We start from the raw sequence: 10,520 nt of genomic DNA, 5'->3' as shown, positions 1-10,520 counted from the left end.
ACACAAACAAGCATGTGTGCTCCGAAGTCCCCCGCACATTGTAATAAACACAGCTGCATTTATTTGAGTATGTGCTCCCATGTACGTGTAAAAACACTCAAACAAACACACTCGGCAGACTTATGTCATGTGCAAACGGGGCAATTATTCAAATAAATATGCTCAATACAATTAGTTGAGTCTCGCATCGCATGCTCACCACTCACAGCACTAACACTAAAAGAGGGGGAAACACCAAAGAATTTACGTGGGGGAAAATATATGTGAAAACAATGTTATTGTAGATGTTCTAAGGTAGCTAAGGCTGTGGCTCCCTTCTTAACTGAAACGCAATGATTTTGTACTCAGTGGCATTTGTTTCTAACGATGACTAGAACTTCACTCGCTTGATCATTACATCAGAATGACGACAGAATTTGGATTCATGTAATAGCAAACTTTCTGAAGCAGATAGGGATGACACATCTCTATATTTCAAAAGCGGAACAGTCCTTTCTGCCTCCCTTACATCAGTGGAACGCTGATGCATTATTACGGCTCACATACGACGTAGCTATAAATTTAAAATGTTACACACACATAGAAAAAAAAACATTCCTACATTTTAAACCATTAAAAAGTCACAGATGACTCGTGTGAACATTTTATATATTAATAAATACTACAATATATACGCGAACACATCACAAATCACATTGGTGAACCAAGAGGCTGCAGTACCTCTCTTCAGTATACTGACATAACCTAATATACTAAAATGGGAAGGGGCTTTTGTCACTGAATATGCATCGTGAAACAAAGACAAAGAAAATACATGGCGTGTTCCCATCATGAAAAAGATTCATACTGAAGGCTTAGCTTTGGTTTTTATTCAATTAAATTGTCAAACTGTGCACAGTGAACTTTTTTTTTTTTTTAGAACTTGAGACATTTGTGATGTTGGCTGTTTAAATCTTTGTTACCTTCGCTGTGAATTGAAATTGTACATATTTAGTAAATCATGCAAACAAAACCAACTTTTTAGACAATATTTTTATTGGAGAGTTTTCTTTTCCTGTATCCATGTTTAAAAAAAAAAAGACCTCCTTTCCCAAAATAAAAGATGTCAATACTAAATTTAAAGAAGTATAAAGGAATAATTGCTTCCTTTAGAGCAAATACTTAAATAAATATGGAGAGAATTGGCAACATGTTCGTTTGGGGCTAATAGGCTGTGTTCAATTTTTTTTTTTTTGGGTTAAAGTTTCAGAAGGCCTCTGTTTCACATTTGAAGATAATATATTAATCTCTGAATTAAACAAATGCTCTTAAGCAACAGGATAAATCCCTCAGTCTTCATTTGTGTGTGAAGTGTAGCGTTAATCAGAGACATGACATTGAGACGGCGTGGTGCTGAATATGCCACAAGCTAAAACTCCTCTATTAAAACAGTCACCTACCACCTATAATCTAGTGTGACATATTAAAATACTCCCAAATACAGAGCATGGAGAATGAACATCACCATTCCCATTTGGCCTTGAGAAGAATATGACAAAGATTCTAATAATTTTAGTCAAAGAAAATGATGATTTAAAAATACATGAAGATTAAAGTGGTGACAAATGATCTTTTAAGTATTTCTAATTGGTCATCCTCATTCATAGCTTTGATTCCACAGAAATTGCAAATCCTAAGGACCCTGACATGTGAGTGCACCCCATCAGCTTTCCTTCATGCTACAGAGCGAGGTTGGAAATGAAGGATAAGCCCCCAAAGTGTTAAAAATAGACTTCTTCTCTGGCAAGAAGTTTAAAATTGGCAAGGACAGAACAACTCTGAAAGAACAACCTTCCATAAGGAAGCATTCAGAGAAAGGTTGTTGCCTGTGATCTGACCATTTTCCGAAGAGTCAAAAGGAACTCTGTGTGTGTGTGTGTGTGTGTGTGTGTGTGTGTGTGTGTGTATAAGTATGTATTAGTGTATGTGAGTGTGTGTGTGTATGTATGTATAAATGTGCATGATTGTCTGACTATGTGCAAGTGTATATGTGTGTGAATTTGTGAGTATGTGTGTGAGAGCATGTGTGCATGTGTGTCAGTGAACATATTATGTGTGTGTCAGTGAGTTTGAGAGTGTAAGTGTATAAATATTATATATATGTGTGTGTGTGTGAGAGAGAGAGAGAGAGAGAGAGTGTGTGTGTAGCTTTACTAAGTTTATGTGTATACAGTTGGATAGATTGAATCTTTAAAAAAAAAAAAACAATATTCAAGAGATGGAGTCTAAACAGAGGGCTTCCGAGATACTTTCTACTTGTTATCTTACAGAAATTGGAAACATTGAAAATGTTGACACTGGAAAAGTACAAAGTTCCAAAGAGAGCTTCATAAAACCTGAAACAAGTTCTAAGGTATGTCAACAATTAAATAGAGAAAATATTAAGTTAGCTTTCCTCCCCATCACTTATAAAACGCAGACTTCTAAACTATGGCCTTTCCTTACACAATAATCATTTTTACCCATTCTTAAAATAGTTGTATTACAGGGCAAATAATTACAGTATACTTCTGTCTAGTCTTGTTTAGAGAAAGAGTAGTATAGCCTTTAAATCACTTGAAAATACTGATGAATAAAAGGATACAAATTTAGAAAGGAGACTCAAGAACACCACTAAAGTAAAAGAAAGCAAGGCAGTAAGTACATTCAGTGACCACAGCGACCTGGATCTTGGTTTTCACATGTCTTCTGAACAATATTACTTCCAACAGAAACATTTCCCAAAACTACAGGGCAGCCCAAGATCCGTGTGGGCACAAAGGGAAAGCACCAACTACTGAGAAACCCTCAACCACTTCCTGCAGTCTGAAAGGCTCTGCGGAGGTCTACCGTCTCATTACCGAACATGCTTAGAAAGTGTGAGTGCACAGGACTCTGGTTAAAGGCAGATCTAAAGCAAGACGAAAAACGGAAATGTAAGTCACCCCGCCCAACTCGTTTAAAAGGACATTCCTAAATGCCCAAGAATAATCAATGTTACTTCTAAGCACTCACCTTTCTTTCCCTCGAGACATACAGTACATTTACAATATCAAAGACAGTTCCCTAAAAGGTGGGTTTTTTTTTTTTATTCACTTTGAAATAAATGGTGTTGGGATAGTCGACATAAGCTTCCAACAAGCAGAGTTCTAGCCACAAGAACTGCTAAATGTGAACCACCTTAATTCTGAACATGAAAATTAAACTAATGACTTTTATTTAAAAAAAAAATTTCCACAGGGATTTTCATCTGTAAAACTTTATGCTGTAAATTCCTTCATGGCTGGAACTAGGCTATGGCACACTATCTACATTAAAATTGACAAAAATTGTGTTTCCTATGAATAAAAACTTTATGTTTGTAACACTGAGAAGGATAAAAGCAATCAATCTACCACCCACACATTATAGCTGAAGAGACCGAGGTCTACAAGTGCTTGGAAACACACAAGTGTTTGATTTTAGCCCATGATAATCTGGAAAGTAGCTAATTGCATCAAGTCTGGTCCTCTAAACAGTGTCCCATCATCTCTTCAAACACCACAGTAAACTGTTCTTTTCCATTGGCCCGGGAAACAGCAAAAGAGATGGGTTAGGTGGTTAGTTCCTGCAAGAAGGTTTTTGGTTGTTTTTGTTTTTGATTTTTTTTTTCTGATCTATAAGAACTTTTGCATGCAAGAAGGGAATGGAAACAAGCCATGTTGGAAGCCCTCGTTACCATAAGCTGTCACAGCATCTGTACCTTGTCACTTCTTGTCACATAGGGTCTCCACTGACAGGCAGAGATGTTCTCAATTTTGAGAAATGCCCTTCAAAAATCTATAGCAGTCGCTGCCACCTCTGGCCAACTTGTTTTTTCAAAGGCTCTTGACATTGAGGGCCTGCGGCCTCTCCAGTCTCTCCTCTGACTGTTCTGAGCCCACTTTACAAGTTCCTAGCACCGTTATTCCCATAGGTACAATGCTCTGAACCCTTCATGAACAACCAATTAATCTACCACCTACATATTCTAGCTGAAGAAACTGAGGTCTGCAGATGCTTGAAAACACGCTAGTGTTTGTTTCTATCTCACAATCATCTGGAAGGCAGCTAACTGCAGGTTGCCAAAACTCTCGCCCTCTGAAGCAGTGTTCCATACTCTCTCCAAAACACCACACTGAAAACGTTCTTTTCAACGCTCGATCAGAGGAGAAAATGAGGCTTGAGCTATGCTCCAAGGGACGGAAGCACTTGGAGATTAACAAATCAGTAGCAGCAGAACTCATGGAAGAATACAAAAGAAGGTTCGTGTAGGAGAAATCCTGGACTCTTCCTATCCCAAGCCTTAACTTTCAAATGCTAAAGTTTAGAAAAAAAAATAAAACCTTATTTCACTTAGTGGCTTCTCTCAAAGCTCTGTGAGGTTTTGTAATTTTTCTTAAAGAAGGTCAGAGGAAGGGGAAATGGCTGAGGCCCTTGCTCATGCCTGACTCTAGCCCATCTGCTTTGAGCAGACTAGCAGCCATGGGGATCTGGCTGGGAAACGCCTACTGGGGAATCCTGAGATCATCCAGCAGCTACAGAGGAGCCAGAACCAGAGGCTGGGTCTCTCATCTTTATGCAGATGATTTTATTGTTTTCCATTGCATTTAAAAGCAATCAAGTGGACACAACAACGAGACAACCACTTTATGTTCTAGGGATACAGTGGTATATGAAGCAACCACACACATGCAAGCACACGCACACACACATGCACACGCATACCTTTATGTATGTACATTCCAGGTGGGAAGGTAGAAAACCGAACAATTACAAGTCCCAGCGGCTAGGACGGCTTAGTTAAAAACAAAAGCAGGTGAGAAAATAATGAGTAAGACGGAGGAGGGGGACGGAAAAGCTCGGGTAGAATTTGGGGTGTTGGGAAGAGCCTCATGGGTAGTTGAGACTGAAGGATGAGAAGAAGTGAACCATGGGAAGAGCTGGAACAAGAGTGACCCTGGTAGAAGGAACAGCAAGGAAAGATAGATGAAGCACAAATGGGTTCGGCTCTGTGGACTAGAAAGTCCCCCTATGATGTAGTGTAGGGGCCGAGATAAAGCAAGAAGAGCAGAGGCTTTTGGATGAACTTCTGAGGTTCTTTGGTCCAGCGTCTTATTTGCATAGGTGAGAATATTGAATGTATTAATCTCTTGATTTTTTGGTACAGTGGTAGTCTGAGGATTGGGCCATTAACCCCAGTGAATTGCTTGTAAGGAATTTTGTAGCCTTGTGTTTTGGGAGGAGGGAGAACTCTTTTTTTTCTCAGACGTTCGCACCTGCCTTGTATCTAGTCACAGACAGATCTGTCACACTGGAAAGCAGAAATTGTTTGGCCCAAAGAAAGCTCGTATTTTGAAAACTGAAGCACTAGATATGGCGAATGGGAATGCTGGTGGAAGCCCTTTCCCCAGTAGGCGTTTTCCAGCCAGATCCCCATGGCTGCTAGTCTGCTCAAAACAGCTGGGCTAGAATCAGGCATGAGCAAGGGCCTCAGCCATTTCCCCTTCCTCTGAACTTCTTTTAAAAAAAAAATTACAAAAACCTCACAGAGCTTCGAGAGAAGCCAATAAGAAGTAAGGAACATGCAGCAGGTGGTACCATCTGTGCCCGACTAATTCCAGCCAAAACAATCTGCTCCCTCGAGTTCCCAGTTGTGGGGAAGGGAAGAGAATCTGACAGCGGCGGAGTCAGGGGAGGGGGTGGAGGAGGGCATCGCTGAGTCTATTATCCAGGCGATCGGCAGGTGGGAGGAGGCAGGTTATTGATGCCAGTGAACTATTATCTCTGTCTTTTGCTCTTTACAACCACGGAGGGAGATCTCTACAGCGTCCTGGCTAAGCTGGCAACTGCATCCCACACCTGAGAGACAGACACGCGGGCGGGCTCGACTGTGAGCCTGCCACCACTGAGATGGGAGGGACAGCTTGGCAGCGCAGCCCACCCCAAAGTGAAAAAGTAAACAAGAGGGCAGGGAGATGATGTTTATTTTATTCTATTTTCCTAGCAACTGAATGCCCTCTGTCTCCATGTTCACTCTTTGAAAATTACCCACAGCTTAAACCGGGCTTAGAGTCCACATGCTTCTACCTCGGGATGGCATTTTCTGAAGCGAACTCCTTGCAGTCGACGGACTTCCTTATGAGGAACGCATCTCCCTTGGCTCACTTAGAACCAGGGGTGAACAAATGCACTAATTCAAAGATAAATCAAGTTGTCCGCTTTCCTTTAGAGAGGAACAGAGAGGTACTGCGACAGAGGATACCCACACTTGGAGTGTCCCAGGAAAAGATATTCTTCTGAAAAGATTTTTTTTCTGGTCATGGACATTCTCATGTTTATTGTGAAACCAGGAAGCTTGGTGTCACAGCAATCCAGGATATCTCTCTCTCTCTCTCTCTCTCTCTCTCTCTCTCTCTCTCTCTCTCTCTCTCTCTCTTTCTAAGGACAACATTTAATTGGGGCTGCCTTACAGGTTCACAGGTTCAGGCCATTATCATCAAGGTGGGAACATGGCAGCATCCGGGCAGGCATGGTGCAGGAGGAGCTGAGAGTTCTACATCTTCATCTGAAGGCTGCTAGGAGAAGACTGGCTTCCAGGCTGCTAGCATGAGGGTCTTAAAGCTCACACTCACAGAAACGCACCTACTTCAATAGGGCCACACCCTGGAAAGACGTTCTTACCCACTGCAAAAATTTCACCAGTGCATTTAGGTCAAAGCACCATCTAAGGATTGTATTAATATCTGTTAAAGGCACTTGGGGGGGGGTATTTGCTTTACTGCATTTCTTACTGCACTCCCTTCAGCTAATTTACCTTTCCCACAGCTGGAAGCTGCTCTCTGAAGGGTGGGTGAACAGGCACATGCATTCACCAAAGAGGGCGTTCACAGGCTTGAAGGAATAGCAGCAAGGAGCACTCATAAAGGAGAAACAGTCAAGGTGGGCGAAATGACTGGAAAAGAGAAGGTGCTTGATCCTAACCTCTGCCTAGATAGAACTTCACCTTCCCTCAGAGGCTCTGCTGAAGTGATGTGGCTACCTGTAAGTACAGCCTTACTGGGAAACAGAGTCTTGGTAGATGTAGCCAAGATAAGCTGAGGGTACAGTAGTGTGCCACTGCAATACGACACACATACACAAGGAGGGACTTGACAAGGCGGCCACACAGAGCACGATGACGACGATCGCCAGCAGCAAGGAGACAAAAGCAAACACCTTCTCCTTTAGGTCACTGGACAGAAACAATTCCAGGAATTTGCATTTTTAGTCTCCAGGGTTGCAAAAGATGAGGTCTGAGTTGTTTCCAGCTACCTGACTTAACAGTTCTTCCTCACTGAGTACTCAGAAGCCACTGCACTCCCCAAGCAAGCAAGGCCTGAGTACTTAGGGAATGTCCAACGAGCATTCTCAAACAAAGTGCAGCAGGGACGCCCTCTCTGGAATACAAACCGTAAGGATAAAGACAAACTGCCTACTCATTTTCCCCCCAATATCTTTTTTCCCCCTACAAGTTGGGCTTTTTAATTAGGATAATTAAGTTCTTATTGCAAAGGGCACTGAAGTGCAGGAGTTTCTGGCTGGTCTCCTGCAAAGAGCATTTCTGCCTCCTGTCCCACATGGTGTCTGTTAGCAGGAGGAGCACACAGTGAGTCAGACAGTCCAGTTACAGGTCTGTGGCTTGGGCCAGTGGGAGAGGGAAATAATAAAGAAAAACACGAGTTGGGAAACGATGTCAGAGGGCAGACCAAGATAATGGGAGACACCCCCCCCCCCCGAAAACAAAGGAAAGCATGGTATGTGGGAACCAAGACCTTGCTTCAGGTAGAAATGTCAGAGAAAAACAATAGTACTTTTCAATCTTAATTAAAGACTTAAAACTCGTGTGTGTGTGTGTGTGTGTGTGTGTGTGTGTGTGTGTGTGTATGTGTGTGTCTGGCTGGCTGGCAGTGGGGGGGGGGCTTGTCATCTAAATCCTTTTTCATTTTCCCCAACTAGAGTACTGTCATAGAAATAAGGGAGCTATATCCCTTTATATGTTCCCCTCTCTTTAGATTCATCGCTCTGGTATGATCTGAACCTTCTCCAACTCTATGTCTCCTGTGAAATTGGCTAATAATTCCTGCAATATACTTAGGTCACTGAGACTTGGGAAGACTCTGGGGAGTTCCGTGGGTGAGGCATGCTGGGAGTGAGTCAACTGCGTGCGTTACTAATATATTGCTCTTCTAGCCAGTGAGACCAGGTACTGCAAGGAGTTCTCAGGGGTCTGTGAGCTCTGTTCTGCCCCATTACTCCAGCCTGCCACTGCCAACCCACCCATGAGCAGACCACAAAAGGTGTAGGTGTGAAAGAGAGGGCTCAGTTCTCTGAACATGTCATCTCTTGGCTAGAAAAACAAACTCAATCCACGTCCCCTTCTCGGAGAGGCGGGGTGCCGTCCTTTATGTTTTATTTCTAGAGGATAATATATCATCTTGAAAGCCAGGTTTAATGTGCTTTTGGTCTAAACGCTGTGGTATTTTTTATATGCCATTAGCGCATTATTACATGTTTCTAGCAATAACAGTCCCACCTAATGTATTTAATTTGTTTTGAAAATCATAGAACATCTTTACACATAGAACAGACAGCTTTTAATCCCCTCGATGACTTCCTCTTTAAAAGTACTCTTAAATCTCTAACCACATTCCTCTTCGTTCCCCTCCTACACACTGACCAAGGTTTGTTTTTTCACTCAACCCTTAAATGGTAGCATTTCCCAGAGCCCCCTGGGGATCTCTGCTCTCCTCACTCCCATCCCCCTGGCTTCAGTGTCTCTTTCAACACCCACAGCTTTAATTCCTGCTTGTATACCAAAGACTCAAAATGCATCATGCAAGTCAGACTTCCTCTGAGGCACAGGCCTGCCCGCCCGCCCGCCCGTATGAACTCTGAGAGTCACCACCCAAGGCTCTCAAAACAGCTCAGAGCTTTAATATATTCAAACTGGAACAGCTGTATTCCCACCCCTTCCCTCTATAAAACCTACCGCATCCTTACCGATGCTTGTGGCTTAGCACTTGCTAAAGCATCCCATGTTTCTGCTTGGGCCCCAAATTCTTTCTCGGTTCTTGTTGGTTTTGTTTGTGTCTGTTGCTTCTAAACCTCCTAAACCTGTGAACTCTTTCAGAATAAAGTCTGTCCTCTGTGTACCCACTCTTGTGAGCTAACATCCCAAGGAGGTGGTCAATAAATTATATAATATAGTGTGTGTGTGTGTATGTATATGTATATATGTGTATTTGTACATATTATATATTGTTTGTTTTCCAGAATGTAGTTTAGGAGTCACCACAAAACATCCCTCTTGAAGATCCTGGTCCTAGGAAGGCCTGCTCCTGGGCATCTAAGGAGAGCCTGGAACTGCTGTAGTAGAGAGCCTTGACCCAGGAGCAGGCTTTACAAGAACAGTGTGCTCCAGGAAGGGAAAGACTGATGACAGCCTCACTCCAGAGCCAGCCCAAAGGCTGAAACCCAGGGAAAACCAGAAAAGCATAAGGATCATCCCGGGAGACAGTCAGTGACAGCAGATCCCTCTAAATCCAAGTAGGGCCATTAGGTCGAAAACAGCATAGACAATGGGTGACTTATAAACGGGGAAGGGCCCAGAACAAACTAGAAACTCATCATGTAATACACCTGAAGATTTTTGAAAATGGTTTACAGTGGTGACATCAGGGCAGTCCGATCCACATGACAGAACACACAACCATTAGCTATGCTGAGCCCTACAGACACCCAGATTAAGCTGTAGAGGTGCTGAGGCAAACCATCACAGCCAGAGCAAAGTACCTTAAAAAGAAACACGGATACGTAAACCCTTTCCAAACATGCGAGCCGAGCACAGCCTTTCAGCAACATTGACCATGACTCAGATGAAGAAAATGAACCCCACAAAGGAGGAAGAACCTGAAGTAATCCAGGATGCCTTTTCTCCAACTTCTCTAGAGTTTTTGATTACCTCAGTTTCCTGACAAGGTTTCGCTTAAGTCAGTAAGTTACAGTAACCATCATGAGATAAGGGGTTTGTGTAGGACAGAGGTAAATTTGGGTCTGACATGACTAATATATCCTGCTGTGAAGGACAGTGGGAGGCCTGAGAGAAGGTATCATTACTGTTGGTGGGGTTTTAACAAAGATAAAGGCCATGTGCATGTATCCCAGAGCTATGAGCACACTGCCCTACTGTCCTTTCCCAGGAAATGAAACTACTTCCCCCAAACATCCCCAAGTGGCTTTTTATCAGGACTCCCTCACAGATGTTGTGTAAGTTTCAGTAAGGAGGTCTATCAGACCACATGCTATGCTTGCTTCTGAAATGTTCGAGGTTTTTTTTTTTTTTTTTTTTTTTTTTTGGTTTTTTTTTGGTTTTGATGCTAAGAATTGAACCCAAGGCTTTCCATGTGCTAAGTGTACACTTTCCCACTGACACCCAGAGTTCT

The 10,520-nt window shown here is 42.6% G+C and overlaps 1 protein-coding gene across 3 annotated transcripts in view; it reads left to right on the top strand.

The window, feature by feature from the left end:
* The window catches only part of Zeb2 (zinc finger E-box binding homeobox 2), a 131,201-nt gene extending 129,886 nt beyond the window's left edge, over window positions 1-1,315 (top strand). For 2 of the 3 annotated variants that reach the window (XM_032903254.1, XM_032903256.1), the window contains exon 10: window positions 1-1,188. This exon is cut by the window's left edge and continues 4,432 nt beyond it. The gene's annotated coding sequence lies outside the window, so the exon portion shown is untranslated. The other variant, XM_032903257.1, reaches the window with a different exon arrangement.
* The last annotated feature ends 9,205 nt before the right edge of the window (window positions 1,316-10,520 follow it).

The sequence above is a fragment of the Rattus rattus genome, chromosome 5 (genome assembly GCF_011064425.1).
Source record: "Rattus rattus isolate New Zealand chromosome 5, Rrattus_CSIRO_v1, whole genome shotgun sequence".
Lineage (NCBI taxonomy): Eukaryota > Metazoa > Chordata > Mammalia > Rodentia > Muridae > Rattus > Rattus rattus.
Note: the sequence above shows the minus strand (reverse complement) of the source record. Positions and strands in the feature narration are given on the sequence as shown.